This window comes from Helianthus annuus, chromosome 11 (genome assembly GCF_002127325.2).
Source record: "Helianthus annuus cultivar XRQ/B chromosome 11, HanXRQr2.0-SUNRISE, whole genome shotgun sequence".
NCBI lineage: Eukaryota > Viridiplantae > Streptophyta > Magnoliopsida > Asterales > Asteraceae > Helianthus > Helianthus annuus.
This window is the reverse complement of record NC_035443.2, coordinates 188,658,707-188,679,074: the sequence shown is the minus strand read 5'-3', so window position 1 is coordinate 188,679,074 and position 20,368 is coordinate 188,658,707. Positions and strand designations below refer to the sequence as shown.

Genomic DNA, 20,368 nt, shown 5'->3' with positions numbered 1-20,368 from the left:
AACGTCGATTCTTAAGAAAAGGATTTTGGTATATGATCTTAATGATTGTTGAAAAAAAAAACGTCTTTAATAAAACATTTTACTGATTTTGAAAGAAATTTTAGTAAATGATTGAATAACATTGGTATATTTTTCGTAGGTGTGCGCGAAAAAGTTGGTTTGATTCCCAATTGAAAATAGAAAATCTCTAGTTTAAGGACATGAGATGAGCCTTTTTTTTTTCTTAATAGTTACGTTGGATACAAAATTTCGTGGGCAATGGATTTATTAAACCAACTAGGTTGATAAGTAGCATTTCGTAATTTTTGAAAATCGAGGCATAAGCGTTTATGGTAAAGGTTAAGAATTTCGTGTGTGTGAGCTATAAATATATATATATATATATATATATTGTAGGATAAGGAATTCGTTCATATAAACAATGCATGCTGAAATAAATAGAGATTTGCCTAATGATAAACGATTTAGATATAAACGTGATCATGTTTACGTAATATAGTCTATTAAGGAAAATATTGGTAACGATCACCTAAGTAAGGGAATCACCCCTAATACGTTGGCGAGACCGTTGTAAGATGAGAAAAGAAGCGGAGTTAGTCGTCAAGGTAAGGAAATCACTCCCATCTTGATGATACGTCTCCATTTATTGTTACAAGGGGTATAAATAAGATTTTGTGAAATCAAGCATGTAAATAATGTATAAATGTATGATAAAGTATTTATACGATATATGCGTAGAAAATGAAATTTCAAAAAAAACGATTCGAATTCGAAAAGAGGGAGTAGATGAGACTTGGTCATAATGTTTGTTTAAGAAAATGAAATTGATCACATAGCATAAAGGGTCACATAGCGTAAAGATTCAAGTTGATTTGCATAGTATAAAAGTTTAAACGTCTCATATAGCATAATCATGAATTCCACATAACATAACATGAATAAATGAAAGCATTGTAAATTTAGTTTGTTCACGAGGGATTATTATTGTTTGTGATTGCGATAACGTGCGAAATGATTAAAACGACATTTCGAAATGAAAGAATGTTCAAGTATAAAATCACATATAAACTGAGTTACATAAAAGAGATGCTCAATAAAACATAGGATTGTTTCGGGTAGAGAAACGTCGACAATTCCAAAGTGGGTCGAAAGTCCTTTCGATTTAGAGATATTGTGCTTTGGCCTATAAGTAAGATACTCTCGTCGAGAAGCGATTAACGGTATCTTACCCTTCCGGTTACTACACATCTCTAAATGATTGGAACATTCGGGACTTTGGCGAGAATAAAAATCAAGGAATGGGACTTAATCGACAAGATGCGGGTTTCACCCCTAACTTGACGATTTCGTACCCTAAATGTGGTTGGTACTTGTCGGCCAAAATAAAATTTTGACACTTTGACAAGGCTCCACTAGAGTTGAAATGGAAATTACCATTAAGTTGTGGATGTCACTCCTAGCTTAATGGTGAAATTTCGTGCAAAAATAGATTAAAGGTAGAATGAGAGTCGTTTACCAAATTGTGGGTTTCACGCCTATTTTGGTAAATTCTTCTCGTTGGTGTTACAAGAGTATAAAAATAGCATAAGTGTATTCGTGTTAGCCTTAGGAAAGGCGCATAAGTTTAATCAAAAGTATAGCTAGGAAGCATGCATGGTAGAGTACAAAAGTTTTAAACAACAAATAAGAGGCAAAATTCCTAGAACTATAGATTAGGGCAAAAGCATGGCAATTTTCCTAATTCCCTATAGTTATGGCTCTGATACCAATCTGTCACACCCCAACCGATGGCGGAAACATCGGGATGAGACGAAGTGTGTAGATTGCTCAAAACGTCATAACACTATGTGACAATAATTAATTTAAATTCAAATTTCATTTCAAAACTAAATGTCATACATAATTCAAAAGGAAATAACAACTTTGTTTCATAACATAACATAACAAACAAAATGATAGATTTATCTAGGTGTGTATCTAGTCCACCCTAAACTTGTTTCATGAATCATCCATACTTCAATAATCAACCTGCAACATGTATTAAAATAGAGTTTCAATGCAAAAGCAAAGAGCGAGTATACAAGTTTGTTTACATAGCATAATAGAATAAAAACTCATATCCAACATGAACATAACAAAATAGTTTCAACGTGCTAGTTTACGTAGTCCAAGTGATAGCCCAAGTTTCCCAATGCGTTTAAAGTACCTAACCCAAAGTTTAACGGGAGGTTGTTATGTCTCCTCCTAACAATACCCCAAAGACTAACGGGGAGGTGTATTACTCCTATAGCGCTACTATTGTTAAGGCGGAACTACACACAAGAAATTAACGTTCACATTGCACAAAAAGTCTCAAGATTCACAAGTTTCATGTTTCATGTTTAAATGGATAGAGTAAGTTTCAAATAAGTTTCAAGTGTCGTGTGCGTTTAATATAGAATACATGTTGCACCCAAAGTGTTAAAAGCATAAATGGGTTCGAGTATACTCACGGTTTACAAGTGGTGACTTGAAGTTCCGAGAGCAAGTTTGTAGATGAGTTAGTTTGGAGCACCTTGTCCTTCTACACAAGGAAACGTAGGTGTGTGAGTTTGGCGTATACGGAAGATTATAGATTCGGAGTTTTTAAAATATAAAGAAAGTAACATAGGTGAAAATAATCGTCTTGTACACATAACTCTTGTTCTTGACACTATTGAAACTCAAAAGAGTTGGTATGATTTCATGGATTCTAAGATCCATTAGAGTCGTAACAAGGGCATGGTCATAGATGATGTAACGTCCACTTAACAAATAACTATTAAGTCATCAGCAAGTCTTAGTTACCTAGATGTATACGTATAGAATAACTTAGATATTATATAGTTTTACAAGTCTTAAGATTCAAGCATGAGGTAGGAGATTAATGTCTCCATTTAGGTACCTCTTTGTGTCATAGAATACATACATGAGGTAGGAAGAACAAGCTTCCATTTAGGCACCTCTATTGTTCACCACTACACTTGTTGTTATAAACGACAAGGAGGGTCATGAACATACAAGTATCAAGGTATTAACAACAACTAATCTATAGTAAAACATCAAGTAATGAGTGGATTCTTATGAAGGATAGCCCAAGCTAATCCAACCATCACACATACATCAAGCTTCACACTTGAACACTACTTGTGGGTAAAACCCTAATTAAAACAGAAGGTTTATGAGGTTTTAACCTCTGATTTAGATGTCTCAACCATGTTTTTAAGCTTAACCAACCATGAGAGGGGTTGTAAGCATTAGGACATTGGTTTGAGATGTGTTTCACACAAGTTAGATGAAGTTTGCATAAGTTTGAAACAAAATAGAAAGTTTTAGTCCATTTTAGGGCAAATCCAAGCCTGATTCTTCCAAGGAAAAACCAAGGATTCAAACCCAAGGAAATAACAAAGCAATAGGAAGAAGAACCAAGTGATTTGGTTGAGAAATGAGCAAGTTACACTCACTTTAGTAAAGCTTCACGAATCTGTCCAAAACTCAGATTCTCAGCTGATTAGAGAGCAATTTAGTGAAGATTTAGGAGTTGTGAAAGTGTAAAATGGGTTGGAGAAGGTGAGTATTTATAATGGAAGAGATTAGAGGTGATTGGAGGTGATTAGAGGTGGATTAAAGGTGATTGGGTGAGGTTGGAGAGTTGGATTTCGTGCAAAATTTGAAAGAAAACACAATCTGCCGAAAACAGGGGCTCGCGTAGCGCGAGCATCAAGCCCCATACCCGTCGCGCTACGCGACGGGGTCCAATTTTCTGGATTAAGTTTGAAAAATGACAATTTGGCCCCCGTAGTTCATAGTTTAGGGTTTTTAAGAGTTTTAGGGGATGTTCTTGTCCTATAAGCATTGTTTAAGGGCAAGACAAGTATGATTATCATAAACCAAGTATAATTGAGTGCATGAATGTCGAAATTAAGTATCGTTCTCGTTCAAGACACGTTCAATGCATAAGTTTAGTTTAATTACAAGTTTCGCACATAGTTTCCAAGAATAACAATTAGACATTGATTGATTCACGAAGTCGAACATACGAGCATGCATAGAGTGTGTATAACATAAATGTAACAAAATACAAGCTTCATTAATGATCCAAGTCTCGGTTTGATAATGATTACAAGAATACAAAGTTTCCAAAACTAGAAATCCAAGCAATGGTTTCTAAATAGGGAAATTATGAAAACGCAGGGCGTTACATAAACAAGGTAGGGTTAACCAATATCCAACCATGATAATGACTAGTTAGGTGTACCATTACCTAACTTAGGATTATGTAAATTGTGTCAGGACCTTGAGATAGTACCTGATCATACTAGCAATTGTATCAACGGTTAGCTACTAGCAAGAGGTGAGTTTTATGAATGCTTTTCAAATGTGAACATGTTTGTCCTAAACTGTAATAATATGGCATGACTGTTGTACGCATGTATATAACCTGAGCATGACATACACATGATATTTGCGGTCCCTTATACGTGCCGCTACGATGGGATTTGTCGGTACTAAACCTGTGGTGTAGTGGGCATTAACTGTATGGTTATGTAAGTTACGTGGTAACGTTGGGTTATGATAACATGGGCGGGTACAAGTCATGATTAAATAATGTGAATTGTAAATTGTGTATATTACAAACTCACCAGTGTAATATCTGACGTCTTTTAAGCATGTGTCACAGGAAATGATGGTTAGTCTAGGGCGGGTTGTTTATCTTGGATAGGCGTGACTAGTGACATAAAGTATCTCAAACTTCCTTATCTGGTGGAAATTTTGCGTGATCAGCTAATAGTAGTTTGACCAAACTTTGTACCTTTAAGTTTCCAACTTTTGTACATTACCATTTGTATCAATAACGTAAGTGTTTACTGGTAAGTTGGTATCAATTGTGTATGGTGCATCCTTATCTGGGTGTGGTGTCACAGTTGGTATCAGAGCCAAAGGTTTTAGCGAATTGGGTATTTGGTATGGATACCTAGGCTTCAACCTAAGAGAACACGCCAGCTTATGTAATTTTTAGGATGCTCTGGCTGACTTTGAAATACGAATAATAGATAAATCCGGGTATGAACTTACTAAGGACATAGAGTCATTAGAAAATACCCATAGTAATAATTACAACCTATAAATCCTCATTTCGTTACCACTTTGTACACACTGCCCTTAACAATAATTACTCGTAAATCTTGTCTTCTTTACTCGTTAGGAGAAAATAATAGTAATAATAATAATAACAACAATAATAATAATAATAATAATAATAATAAAATCTAAAAGATAAAATGTAATACGTATATGTTGTATATATGAAGTGCATATATATAATGATACTTGTGTATTATTTGAGTAAGTAATATTTCTTCTCAATCAAGTATCATGGAGTAAAAAAAAAATGAAGGCGGCCAATAGCGTAGTTCATTGTTAATATAAATAGATGCCAACCTCCTTCATACAAATCATACACAACCTTCTCTCGCTCATAAAGCACATGAGCAGGTTAGTAGTATGTTTAGTTAAACATTAATTCTTTTAAGTTTCCATATTAAAAATCTTTACTATGATTAATTAATTTATAAATTTAATTATAGTAAAATGTTCATAGTAGAGTTATATTTTCAACATGTTACATTTGAAAAATATTGTATTATGTGAATTAATTATTCTAAGTGCTCATTAATAAATAGAATATTGAAGTAGTATTTTTCATGAAAAATATAGAAAATGTCGGCAGATGCTTCGGTTAACAACAATCGTCAACCTAACCCATCAGTTAATCCTGCTCGTCATAGCGAACCTGTAAACTTAGGAGAAGACATGATTGATCGAATTGCCGTCCGAGTTGCGCAAATCCTTGCCAACGCACAGGGACGCGAACGTCAGAATACAGAACGATCAGGGCAATCTGAGGGAAGCACTGCACCTACACCTACACCAACTCCACGAGAAGAACCTCGCCCGGAAAAGAAGGTAGATGATACGAAAGTATCTAAAGCTATAGAAACAGAAATCTCTAAAGAATGTAATTACAAGACTTTCATTTCATGTAATCCTCCTTCATTCGACGGGAAGAAAGGTGCTATTGAGGCACATGAATGGCTAAGTGAGGTAGAAGCCATTCTAGACGTCAGTGATTGCCATGAAAGAAATAAAGTTAGGTTTGCTGTTCATTTGTTTAAATCCGAAGCCTTATTTTGGTGGAGGATACAAAAGCAAACTAGAGGTGATGATCTGGCACATCGCCTGAGTTGGAAGGAGTTTTCAGAACTGTTTACAAATTACTTCTGTCCACCAAGCGAAACTGACAGAATAGAAAAGGATTTTTTGCATCTTGAACTCGGGAATAAGACATACCAGGAATATGTCACCAAATTCAATGAAATGTCTCGAATAGTGTCTTACTTGGTGAACCCTGAAGAAAATCGTATTCGAAGATTCCTGTGGGGACTCCCCACAGAATATCGCACGTTTATCAAGCCTACCAAACCAACTACCTATCATGATGCGGTAGAGGCTGGGGCAACTATCGCCACTGAGATCCAACAAAAGAAAACCCCAGAAACTATCCCGAAAAGGAAATGGGAAAACTACCAAGAATAAAAGAAACCCAATTACAGAGATTTCAAGAGGCAACGAGGACCCCCACTTAGGTGCCCAACTTGTGGAAAAGGACATTCCGGTCCATGTAACCAGTTAGTCTGTAGAAACTGTAAGAAACCTGGACACAACTATCGTGATTGTAGAGAGCCACGTAAGTGTTTTAAATGTGGAGAGACGGGCCACTATAGTGATAGCTGTCCTAAGAGGAATGAGGAACCTAATAAAGCAAGAGGGAGAGCTTTTATTCTGAATACTGAAGAGGCTCGTAGGAACCCTGATGTCATAACAGGTACATTTCTCCTTAACAACTTTTATGCTAAAATACTATTTGATACTGGTGCTGATAGAAGTTTTATATCTGAGCACTTTAGAGTTTTGATTAATCAGACTCCTTGTAAGCTAGATAAGCCATTTATAGTAGAACTAGCAGATGGGAGGGAAGAAGAAATTGTGAGTGTGGTAAAGGATTGTACCATCCAGATTAGTAAGACCCCAATATCCATAGACTTACTACCACTGAAACTTGGAGAGTTCGACGTAGTAATAGGAATGGATTGGTTATCTAGTCACCAAGCTCAAATATTGTGTGATAAGAAGCAAATTCAAATTAAGGACCCAAAAGGGGGAACTGTAACAATTGATGGGGAAAGACCTAGTAAACCCATAAGTTTTATTTCCATGATAAAAGTATCCAAGTGTATTCAAAAGGGTCATTTAGCTTACTAGTATATGCACTAGAGGCAAAGGAAGAAAAGAAACTAGAAGAGGTAGCAGTAGTGGCTGAATTCCCTGAAGTATTCCCTGAAGATCTTCCCGGATTACCACCTGACAGACAAATTGAGTTTAGAATCGACTTGATCCCAGGAGCAACCCCTATTGTCAAAGCCCCGTACCGCCTTGCCCCGACTGAAATGAAAGAGTTGAGAAACCAACTCCAGGAGTTATTGGACAAAGGATTCATACGTCCTAGCACGTCACCATGGGGAGCGCCGATTCTCTTTGTCAAGAAGAAAGATGGCTCAATGAGGATGTGTATTGATTATAGAGACCTGAATAAGATCACTATAAAGAATCGATACCCACTCCCAAGAATCGATGATCTTTTTTTATCAATTACAAGGCGCAAGCTACTTCTCGAAGATAGACCTAAGATCTGGGTATCATCAACTAAAGGTTAGAGAAGAAGATATACCCAAGACTGCCTTTAGGACAAGGTATGGTCACTACGAGTTCCTAGTGATGCCTTTCGGCCTCACTAATGCACCAGCTGCCTTCATGGACCTTATGAACCAAGTCTGCAAACCATACTTAGATCAATTTGTAATCGTCTTCATAGATGATATCCTAATCTACTCTAAGAGTAGAGAAACACACGAGGGTCATCTTCGTGCCATTCTTAAGTTACTAAAAGAAGAAAAACTTTATGCCAAGTTCAGTAAGTGTGAATTCTGGACTAGGGAAGTCCAATTTTTAGGGCATGTTGTTAATGAAAAAGGCATACAAGTGGACCCTACAAAGATTGAAGTAGTTAAGAATTGGGAGGCACCAAGAAATCCCACAGAAATTCGACGTTTCCTAGGGCTAGCAGGGTATTATAGAAGGTTCATTCAAGATTTCTCTAAGATAGCGATGCCTCTAACGACACTGTCTCAGAAAAATACCCCATTTGTCTAGGGCAGCCAACAAGAAGAAGCTTTTAATCTTTTGAAAACAAAGTTATCCAGTGCCCCAGTACTTGCATAACCCGAGGGTACCGAAGATTTTGTAGTATATTGTGATGCTTCTCATTATGGACTAGGGTGTGTGTTGATGCAAAGAGGCAAAGTTATCGCCTATGCATCTCGACAGTTAAAGATACATGAAAGAAATGACACCACCCATGATCTAGAACTCGGAGCAGTAGTACTTGCCCTCAAGATATGGAGGCATTACTTATATGAAACTAAGTGTGTGATCTACACTGATCACCAAAGCCTAAAGTATATATTTGAGCAAAAGATGTTGAACATGAGACAGAGGAGATGGATGGAGTTGTTGAATGACTATGATTGTGAAATTCGTTACCATCCAGGAAAAGCTAATGTAGTAGCAGATTCCCTTAGTCGGAAGGACAAAGTTAAACCTTTAAGAATACGTGCATCTAGAATTGAAGTGAAAATAGGTTTACTAGAACGAATTAAGGATGCACAGACACATGCCCTGAAAGTTGAGCAGATTAACAAAGAAAGGATGGTGGGAAAACAAGAACTACTTGTTAAAGGAGAAGATGGAATACTAAGACTCCACAATAGGATTTGGATACCTATTGTGGGAGGACTCAGGGATATGGTGATGGAAGAAGCACATAGATCAAAGTATACAATGCATCCTGGCAGTACGAAGATGTACAAGAATATTCGAGATGAATATTGGTGGCCAGGGATGAAGCAATCAATTAATGAATATGTGGAAAAATGCATGACGTGTTCACAGGTCAAAACAGAACATCAGAAGCCTGCAGGATGTTTAATCCAACCCGAGATCCCTGAATGGAAATGGGAGATGATAACCATGGATTTCATTACTAAACTTCCACGAACCAAGAATGGTCACGATACTATTTGGGTTATAGTAGATCGTTTAACTAAGTCTGCTCATTTCTTGCCAATACGAGAAGATTATAAAATGGATAAATTAGCAAGAATTTATGTCAAAGAAATTGTCACCCGTCATGGAGTACCTGTCTCCATTATATCAGATAGAGATAGCCGTTTTACGTCCAGATTTTGGCAAAGCTTCCAAAAGGAATTGGGAACAAAAGTAAATTTAAGTACGGCTTATCACCCACAGACAGATGGCCAAAGTGAAAGAACCATACAAACACTGGAAGACATGCTTAGGGCATGTGTGATAGACTTTGGAGGAAACTGGGATGAGCATTTACCTCTAATAGAGTTTGCATACAATAACAGTTATCACGCAAGCATCAAGGCGGCTCCGTTTGAAGCACTATATGGAAGGAAGTGTCGTACCCCAGTTTGTTGGACTGAGATTGGTAGAAATCCATTAGTTGGACCCGAAATTATTGAAGAAACTACCAATAAAATCATATAAATCCGAGAAAGAATGAAGACTGCTAGAGATAGACAGAAAAGTTATGCCGACAGACGAAGAAGACCCTTAGAATTTCAAGTTGGCGACAAGGTATTACTTAAGGTCTCGCCTTGGAAAGGTATCATTCGTTTCAGGAAGAAAGGAAAACTAAGTCCGCGCTATATTGGACCATTTGAGATAATCAAAAGAGTTGGTCCTGTAGCATATAGGTTAAAATTGCCAACAGAATTACAAGGAATTCATGACACGTTTCACGTGTCAAATTTAAGAAAGTGTCTAGCGGACGAGTCACTTAAGATACCCTGGCAGGAGATCCAGATCAATGACAAGTTGAACTTCACAGAGCGCCCCATTCAGATCATAGATCGACGCATAAAGAAATTAAGAAACAGGGAATTTCCTCTAGTACGAGTCAAATGGGATACAAGGAGAGGACCTGAAGAGACATGGGAAAAAGAAGACGAGATGAAACAAAAATATCCACATCTCTTTGCTTAAACTTCGCGGACGAAATTTCTATAAGGTGGGGAGAGTTGTAACATCCTGTTTTGTGAACCAATAAAATTATATTTAAAATTTATAATTTATATATTGTTGAACGACTAAGTAACGAGTAAAATGGTTAGTTGAAATATTTAGTTGAAATATGAGACATCTGTACAAGCCCTGGCTATTATAAGAGACCGTTTAATATTAATAATTAAATATATTATTTTATTTACCTTACTCCGTTTTTAATGAAACTTAGGTTAAAACGTAGATAAAAATATGCTCGTTCTAATGACATATTCGTCGTTTTATAAAACGTCATATTTTAAAAGTTATACAAGAAAAACGAGGGAAGCAGCTGAATTAATATAACTAAGCTAGCTAGCTAGCTAGCAAGCACGTTAATGTCCCACATCGCCCAGAAAGGAATTGAGGTGCCTGCTTGCTTCACATATATATAGGAGTTAAATTATAGGATTTTAGATACACCAAAATTTTAACGGGAACGCTCTAGTATTGAGAATCCCGCGTATACGATACCCCACTGGGTGTTGTTAGTAGTCGTTTTTGGAGCACGAGTAGGAGCAGGAGTAGGGAAACTCTACATCAACGTGCCGTAGATAGTCTTGAGGTATACTCTCGTTTAAGTTTATGTTTAGTTATTTATTATTTATTTTTAGTAGTTAATATTAGTTTTATTATTAGTAATAATATATTAGTGGTAGTAGTGTTAGTATTATTTTTAGGTACTAGGGTTATTGTCAGGGGCGGGTATTGGGTAGCCTAGCCTTAGTTAGGCATGGACTGATCAACCATGCTTAAACAAGGTAGGGTTAACCAATATCCAACCATGATAATGACTAGTTAGGTGTATCATTACCTAACTTAGGATTATGTAAATTGTGTCAGGACCTTGAGATAGTACCTGATCATACTAGCAATTGTATCAACGGTTAGCTACTAGCAAGAGGTGAGTTTTATGAATGGTTTTCAAATGTGAACATGCTTGTCCTAAACTGTAATAATATGGCATGACTGTTGTACGCATGTTTATAACCTGAGCATGACATACACATGATATTTGTGGTCCCTTATACGTGCCGCTACGGCGGGATTTGTCGGTACTACACCTGTGGTGTAGTGGGCATTAACTGTATGGTTATGTAAGTTACGTGGTAACGTTGGGTTATGATAACATGGGCGGGTACAAGTCATGATTAAATAATGTGAATTGTAAATTGTGTATATTACAAACTCACCAGTGTAATATCTGACGTCTTTTAAGCATGTGTCACAGGAAATGATGGTTAGTCTTGGGCGGGTTGTTTATCTCGGATAGGCGTGACTAGTGAAATAAAGTATCTCAAACTTCCTTATCTGGTGGAAATTTTGCGTGATCAGCTAATAGTAGTTTGACCAAACTTTGTACCATTAAGTTTCCAACTTTTGTACATTACCGTTTGTATCAATAACGTAAGTGTTTACTGGTAAGTTGGTATCAATTGTGTATGGTGCATCCTTATCTGGGTGTGGTGTCACAGACTGGGAACATCGTTTCATCAAAATGACAGTCAGCATATCGTGCTATAAACACGTCTCCCGTCATTGGTTCTATATATTTAATAGTGGACGGGGAGTTAAAACCAATATAGATACCCAGTCTTCTTTGGGCTCCCATTGTAGTTCGTTGTGGTGTTGGTATTGGTACATATACCGCACAACCAAAGATTCTAAGGTGGGACAAACTTGGTTCTCGTCCGGAGACCAGTTGCAATGGGGAGTATTCGTGATCAGCAATTGGTCTCAATCTAATCAGTGCAGCGGCATGCAAAATAGCATGGCCCCGTGTAGAAGATGGTAGTTTACATCTCATTAAAAGTGGTCTAGCGACTATTTGTAATAGTTTAATCAAAGATTCAGCTAAACCGTTTTGTGTGTGAACATGAGGTACTGAATGTTCAACATTGATCCCGATTGACATACAATAGTCATTAAACACTTGAGATGTGAACTCTCCCGCATTATCCATCCGGATGTTTTTAATTTGATTATCAGGGAAATTGGCTCTCAATTGTATGATTTGAGCTAAAAGTCGGGCAAATGCTACATTTCGAGTAGCTAAAAGGCTCACATATGACCACCTTGAGGATGCGTCTATTAAGACTAAGAAATAGCGAAATGGTCCACACGGAGGATGAATAGGCCCACAAATATCCCCTTGGATTCTTTCTAAAAAATGGGGTTTAATGTATCAATTTAGTTTGTGAGGGCCGAGTTATAAATTTGCCCAGAGAGCATGCTGCACATGATAAATCTTGTGGTAGCAAAACTTTTAAGTTTTTGAGAGGGTGCCCAGTTGCACTTTTCATTATTCGTCTCATCATTATGCTACCAGGGTGACCTAGACGGTCATGCCATATATTGAATGTGTCTTTATCTAATAGCTTTTGGTTACTCACCATATATGATTCGATAGGATTGATATTAGTACAATATAATCCAGAGGATAAGGCTTCTAATTGTTCAACAATTGTTTCTTTGCCATTTTTGTTTGAAGTAATTTGAAGATATTCGATATTATATTTAGATATTGTTTTTAGGTGGTAACCGTTTTTTCGAATATCTTTAACGCTAAGTATATTTCTTCTGAATTTACTAGAATATAATGCATTATCAGTAGTTAACTTGGTACCCGAAGATAGTGTTATGTGTGCTCTGCCGGAGCCTTCGATAAGGTTACTGACACTATATATAGTACTAATCGGTGTCTCTGCCAGAAACAACTCAGAGAAAAATTTCATATCTTTGAGAATAGTGTTAGTACTACCGCTATCTACCAGACATTCATCACCAATAATAGCTCTACTGGAGCTAGTATACATATTTCTTCAGGAAATAAAAATAAATAAAAGTTAATTCAATAAAGTAAAATGAAACATTGCAAGAGTTCATAACAAATGCGTTGATATGCCTCAATGAGGTGTTTAGGGGTGCGACATGTGCGGGACCAACGATTTGACATCCCACATTTATAACAAATGTTGCTTTGGTTCCCGCTACTTTTCCCTTTTGAAGGTCGCCCCGTATTATGTCAACTCGATTCACCACCGCTATTATTTTTATTTTTTTAGTGTTCTGGGACTCTCGAGATGCCATGTATATCCTAGTCCTTGACCACGACCACGACCTCTGCTGGGGCCGCGGCCTCTACCTCTACCTCGTCCGCTTTGAGAATTGGCCACATTCGCTTCAGGGAATGGGCTTGCACCGGCGGGTCGCAATTGATGGTTTTGCAGTAGGAGCTTGTTGTTTTGCTCCGCGACCAGAAGACATGATATCAATTCAGAATATTTGGTAAATTGACATTCCCTGTATTGCTGCGACAGGAGCATATTTGAGGCATGGAACGTTGAGAAAGTTTTTTCAAGCATGTCTTCATCAGTAATTTTCTCACCACATAATTTAAGTTCAGAGGTAATGCAGAACAAGGCAGAGTTATACTCACTAACAGTTTTAAAATCCTGTAGTCGTAAATGAAGCCATTCATAGCAGGCTTTAAGGAGTAAGACCAACTTCTGGTGGTCAAAACGTTCTTTGATGTTTGTCCATAATTCAATAGGGTCCTCAACAGTTAGATATTCCTGCTTTAGATCTTCGTGAAGATGATGGCGGAGGAATATCATAGCTTTAGCTTTATCTTGAGGTGAGGTCTGATTATAAACATTAATTGTCTCTCCCAAATTATTTGCCGTCAAATGGATTTTTGCATCAAGAGTCCACGGGAGGTAGTTGTTACCCGAGATATCAAGTTCGACATTTTTTTTTTCAAAAGAAAGATTGATGCATTTCAAACGAGCCAATGTATAATATAGGAGAACTTCAGGTTCATTTTTAGTTAGAACTTCAAGTTCTAAAGTTGAATGGATATTTTTATATAAGTGTGAAAGAAATTAAGAATTTGTGCATGTTTACGTCTGTGAAGGATCATTCGGTGAACGGCGGGTTACGGTAAAGTGACGACGGTAACCACCACAGAAACGGTTGGCGGTTGAGGACAATCGCCGGAGAAAAGTTTTCAGGTCTGTTTTTTTTATCGTTGTTTATTTTTCTGTTTGTTGTACGGGAAGTTCATGTATTTGAGCGGCAGTGACCGTCAGATTGACTGGGAAAAACATCAATTCGTTGATGTTGTGTCTGCAAGTGTAGATTGGAAAAACCCTATTTTGGGTGTTCTAAAGATCATTCTAAAAATCCTAATTTGGGCATTCAAAAGTCCAAATCCAAAGTCTATTTTGTATAAATTAGATCTAAAGGAAAAGAACATGTGAAAAGGTTTGGCATGCGTACAGAGTAAAAAAAAAAATTGCCACCGTAAATTAATAAGTAAAATACCCCTTTCTAATTACCACTTTGTTTTAAACCTTTCAATCAAATCACAGTTAATGTTTTGTTTTAAGGTAATAATCTTGATTTTTTTTTCATACTAGCCGTCAAAATAAAAATGTCAATATGGAATTTACAAAAGTCAAAGCTTCAAAAAAACGCAAGTGTTTGAAGAAAAATCGATTTCAGAAATCAATTGTTTTTCAAAATTTAATTGAGTTAATGTTTCAAGTTATAATAACCGTTCTGGTTAAACGGTTTTGTTTTAAACCTTTCAATCAAATCATAGTTAATGTTTTGTTTTAAGGGTTGCAATATTTCAATCAGATATACCCTCTGATTATCGAGACAGAGAGTTTGTAAGAATTATAAAATGAATTTGAGAGATTTGATCGATGTGTACTACAGTACTAGGATTATGAGGGGCTGATGATCATCTCAAGATGTGTTGAAATATGAGGGGCTGATGATTGTTACACTCCTACCCTTTGCAAGTTACCACAATGATTTCCGATAAATCTCAGCGGAGAGTCTCGTGCTGATAACGTGATAAAAACCAAAGACAAAAGAGATAAACTGAATTCCCTTATTCATTCTTTTCAATATTAGAATATATAGAGATGAACATAACTAATAACCCTAAAGCCCATAAGTAATGAGTAATGGACTGGGCCTAAAATGTCTGGTTTATAACAATTACATGATAATTTAGTTATTATAAAAAAAAAACTAAACGCGTTAAAAATTTATATTATTTATAGCATTAGGGATGAAATTAAAATATTAGAGCTATTTACCAAAATAGCCAATAATAAGTTTGACTTACCAAAATGGCCACTTCATGAGTCGGTGGAGCAGGGCATCACGGATTCAAATGTGCGGGATGCCTCTTTCAAGACCCATGACGCATCTTTAAATATGGAAGTGACACGTGTCTCAATGATTAGGTAGACTCCTCCAATGCCCCTCAGCAGACTAATCCAATGCCTCAGCAGACTGTTCCAATGCCCCTCAGCAGACTCTTCCAATGCCCCTCAGTAGACTCATCCAATGTCTCAGGCAGACTCTTCAAAATTCTAATATTTATTTAATTTAATTTAGTACTTGTTGTCAATAATCCCAATAAACATACACACACCCACACCTACTGTGTGTAAACGGTTACTCAAAATCCACCATGCCACCGCGAACGACGGTTCTCCGGCCACCGTCGACGGCTGTTCATGCGAATACGACGGCGATAGCCACAAAATCTGCTCACAGTGCGAGCGACAATCGAAGAAAAGCGGCCTGACGTCATCTTCGTCTTCGTACGTGTTACTTAGCTTCGATTCGTTTCCGGTTGAAGATTACGATAAGCGGTGGAGGATTTTTACTGCTTCTGTTAAAGGATTTGTTAACGGACCTGGAATTAGGAAAATTACTTTTAAGAAAATACATAAAAAAATTAAAAAAAAAATACTTTAATAAAATATTTAAATTATTTTTTTTTAAATTAAAAAAATATTTTAAATTTATATACGCAAAGATATCTTTAAAATACTTAAAAAAATACTATACGTATATAAATTTAAAATACTTTACGTATATAAATTTAAAAAATATTTTTTAAATTAAAAAAATATATATTTAAAAGAGTCTGTTGAGGGGCATTGGAAGAGTCTGCTGAGGGGCATTGGAAGAGTTTGCTGAGGCATTGGATGAGTCTGCTGAGGGGCATTGCAGGAGTCTACTTAATCATTGAGACACGTGTCACTTCCATATTTAAAGATGCATGAGGGGTCTTGAAAGAGGCATCCCACATATTTGAATCTGTGATGCCCTGCTCCACCGACTCATGAAGTTGCCATTTTGGTAAGTCAAACTTATTTTTGGCTATTTTGGTAAATATCTCTATTATTTATATATATACTAGGTTATAACCCGCGAATACTCGCGGATCGTAAATTTAATTTGCATTAATTGAATTGTCATTAAATAAAATAAAAACACACGCTTTAGAAGGTTTTTGATGAACACGTTTGAGAGAGAGAGAAAGAGAGAGAGTATGAACGAATTCGTGAGTTATTGATGTTATTGTAATTGTGTGATCTTTATCTCTCTAGTTATCTCTCCTCATATACATCCAAATGGAAACCCTTGATTAGATAATAAGGATAATTACGTCCATCAAATAATTAGTAACTAATCTAGTAAGGAATAAATATATTTTGATCAAATGTACAATAAAAAAAATTCAAAAAATCTAAAAACGTAAAAAAAAATCTAAAAATCTAAAAAATCTAAAAGAATTCTAAAAATCTAAAAAATAAAAAGATCTAAAAGAATAACTGCACAGTTCCATAAGATCTCTCAAAACTATAAAGGCGCATAACCGCAACTGGAGTCGGTGTTTTTGTTTATAGTTACTAAAAACTCCCTTTTTTTCTTCCTTCCGACACTCCACTGATTAAAAACATACCATGTGAAACGTATGTCCATCCTTCACTCCTTCACTCCTTCACTAAAGTAGTAAAAACTCCCTTTTTTTATTTGGAAGATTGTTAGAAAAATAATGATTCATATATGAAGATGGCAACAACAGCATAATAACCCATTTTATAGTAAGAAATATATAAGAACACATAGAACAAAATGAAAGCAAACAAATAAGATGATGACCATTTGTTTGGACTCACTTCTGCTGTCAAGTAATGAGGGGAAACATTCACATCCCCTACAAAGTACACAAACACCATAAGGCTAGGCTATCTGGGCTTCACCATTCAAATAATAAGTCTTAATAATGATCGTTTTAGGGAGCAAAAATTACCAGCAATTACAAGACCTCGTTGATCACGCTCACAAGCTACCACCCTAACTTAAAATCAAAAACCCATAAATATAAGCAATTCAAAACCAACAAAAGCGGCAAAACGCCATATAATACCAAAAATTTTACAACATTATTTACCATTTGTATTGCAGAACACCAATATACTTGAACAAACAGATGTAAATGCAGGTATTTTGATACTTATCGAAACAATAAGAAAATCGCAATAATAAACAGTTGCATCCAAACACTCCAAATTATAGAGCAAATTCAAGTCGCAATAATCAGTTTAAATGCAATTAATTTATCATATTTCATCTTTTTCTTCGCATCAGAATTAGAACATCCCAAAAGGTTAATACTTTACCTTATCGTTGAACATAAAAAAATTTTAAAACCACTGTCGAATATGGTGATTAATCAGAAATTTCACAAACACAATCGCAGCTAATACATTCGTTACTACACATAACTTCGAAACACAAACTCTCATTTTAAGTCTATAAGCAACAAACAATAATAACCAATTCATCTTCTTTAGGCATTGCATATACCTAAATCCAAAAACCTTCAAACCAAACAATAATCACAACCTCCCCAAATGAAGATTAGGACCTGCATAAAAAATAAGGCTTTAATCAATGAAAGTAACATTTTGGAGAAGAAAAAATGTGTGGTCTTCCAATTATTTTGATGCTATTTTGTGATAAAAAAAAGACATTTATTTTCATTTACATCTAAACCCTAAAACCGAATAACACGACCCGAACTAACCCGAACCTGAATAACCCAAACCCAACTAACCCGAACTTTAAAATGGGTTGGTTATCGGGTCAATTTCTCCAAGAGAAAAACCCGAACATCCCGAAAAACCCAAAAGAAACCCGATGAACACCCTACTTCCAATACCATTCCAACATTAAAAACTCAAGATATGATTGATGATTAAGCAACTTGAGGAGCTTTGTAGTATGCTGCAACCATTGCTGGGAAGTACATTTGTCGAACTCCTTCCGACTTGATAATTGGAAAGATGATCCCAGATGCACCCTGCAAACAGATTAATTCAAATGTAAAAAATATGGCCAGAAATAACAATTTGTTTTACATATTAAAAAGCTAACCAAGATGAGTCGAGCCCCAAGCCATAACGGTTTTGGTGATGGGAACGGGTTGAGAGAAACAGCCAACACCATAGATAGCAATAGAAAAATATGGCCATATCGATGTTCTTTTCGAAGGTATAAAACCTCCATAATTGCTTTTGTTATCAAAAGTATATCACTAAGTTTATCAATCAATATACTTTTATAATCTTATGTATTCATCATTTATTTATAAAACAATAAAAAATGAACACATATTCTCGACAGGTCACCCAACTCGACCCATTTGTATCCGTACTAAAAGTTACCCACTCAATCCATTACGCAACAAACCAGACCCGTTCAACTACCTACTTTACGTTTTACTACCCACTTTCTAGATAACACATTATACGAATTGACCCATTTTGAGTAAAATCTTACCTACGGGAGGCAGAGGAGCACCAATAGCTGCAAAACCAAGCAAATATAAACAAATGAGATCATAAGAAGTGAATTAGTCCGTAAGTAGCCAGTGATTAGCTATATAAATAAGTAGACCTATGTACCTGATTGAGTGATAACTACTTATGTGCCCACATAATACAACAACAGTTGATGAAACTGCACCAAATACAACAGGAGCACACTAACATTTATCAATTCCTAACTTAAATAACCAATTTGGATAAAAAAATATCTTATATTACTTGACCATAAACCACATAACATTAAAAATGTCATTGAAGAATTTAAAGAATGGATCTAAGAATACGAACCTCATAGCTCTTTTTTTCTGGTACGGCTAACGCTCAATTTGTCTTCAACAGAGACAAAGGTTTTTTTTTATCTGGTTCAGCTAACGCTCGATCTATCTTCTACAGAGATAGGTGATTAATCAGATACACACCGTTTGACCAGAAGCATGCGCTATCCTCGAACTTTCTGCACGATTTTACTTTCCACTTTCTGCCTATTGATTTGAAACAAAGTTGATATAATTACAAAGATGTAAAATAATGCATAATTGTATATAATTTATTGTTGTAAAGTAATGCTCAACTAACAGCTGCAAGAACATGAAGTGGTTGACCAGCAATAACATCAACGTTTGCAAAGCGTCGGGTGATAAAAAAAATAAACCAACATGAGGTGAAACATTCCAGCACCACGACCCATATCTTATGTTATCCTTGAATTATATATTGTCCAGAATATGGTATATATTTGGTGGATGCGTGCTACAATGTAAAAATAATCTCAACCTGTAGTTTGATCAATTAGCTTTCTAAACATTAAATGCATCATCAAAAATTGATACCTAGCATGTCAAACCATAAAATGAAGGATTTAATAAAGAAAATTATCAAATCAATACCATTAAAATTACAATTAATTAACACCTTGAAAATTAGCTTTTGGTATATAATTAACACCATTAAAAGTTTGGATTGAATCATCACATTTTTGTTTGAGAGTTAGTGTCGAGATGCCATTTGGTAGTCCTACTTGGAGGTGACATGGACACCATGTGGAGCCAAAGGTTATAATTCAACCAAGTAATGTCAGTTTTGAAAGCATGGATTAAAAAAAGTTAAGATATTCTTGAAAAATAAGACGAACAAATTAACATTCTGAAACTTTGACTTAAGGATCCTTCCATATATCCGTAGATATTATCGATAAAAAGTAATAGTAAATCAGGATCCAAAAGTCCAGAATCATAAGCTATTACTTCTTAACTTTAACAATATAATGGTTGTGTAAGGTTTTATTCAACTTTAAAATTCAACCAGAGTGTTTTAACAGATATACTTTGTTTATAAATTAAACAATAAAAGGATCCACCCAACTTAGAAGTACCTGTTTGTGACCATTTTGGGAGCAC

At 35.9% G+C, this 20,368-nt stretch overlaps 2 long non-coding RNA genes across 3 annotated transcripts; one reads left to right on the top strand and one right to left on the bottom strand.

Annotated features, from left to right (window-relative positions):
- Positions 1–10,788: 10,788 nt before the first annotated feature.
- Positions 10,789–11,588, top strand: LOC110887506. The gene is made up of 3 exons (XR_002563367.1): positions 10,789–10,828; positions 11,107–11,167; positions 11,495–11,588. It is a non-coding gene; the product is annotated as an uncharacterized LOC110887506 (long non-coding RNA).
- Positions 11,589–17,810: 6,222 nt separating this feature from the next.
- LOC110887507 lies at positions 17,811–18,608 on the bottom strand. Of its 2 annotated transcripts, none has more exons than XR_002563369.2 (3): positions 18,520–18,608; positions 18,291–18,445; positions 17,811–18,010 (listed from the first exon to the last, which is right to left on the bottom strand). It is a non-coding gene; the product is annotated as an uncharacterized LOC110887507 (long non-coding RNA). The 2 variants fall into 2 exon arrangements; XR_002563368.2 differs by having other exon boundaries at positions 18,305–18,445.
- Between the last annotated feature and the right edge of the window lie 1,760 nt (positions 18,609–20,368).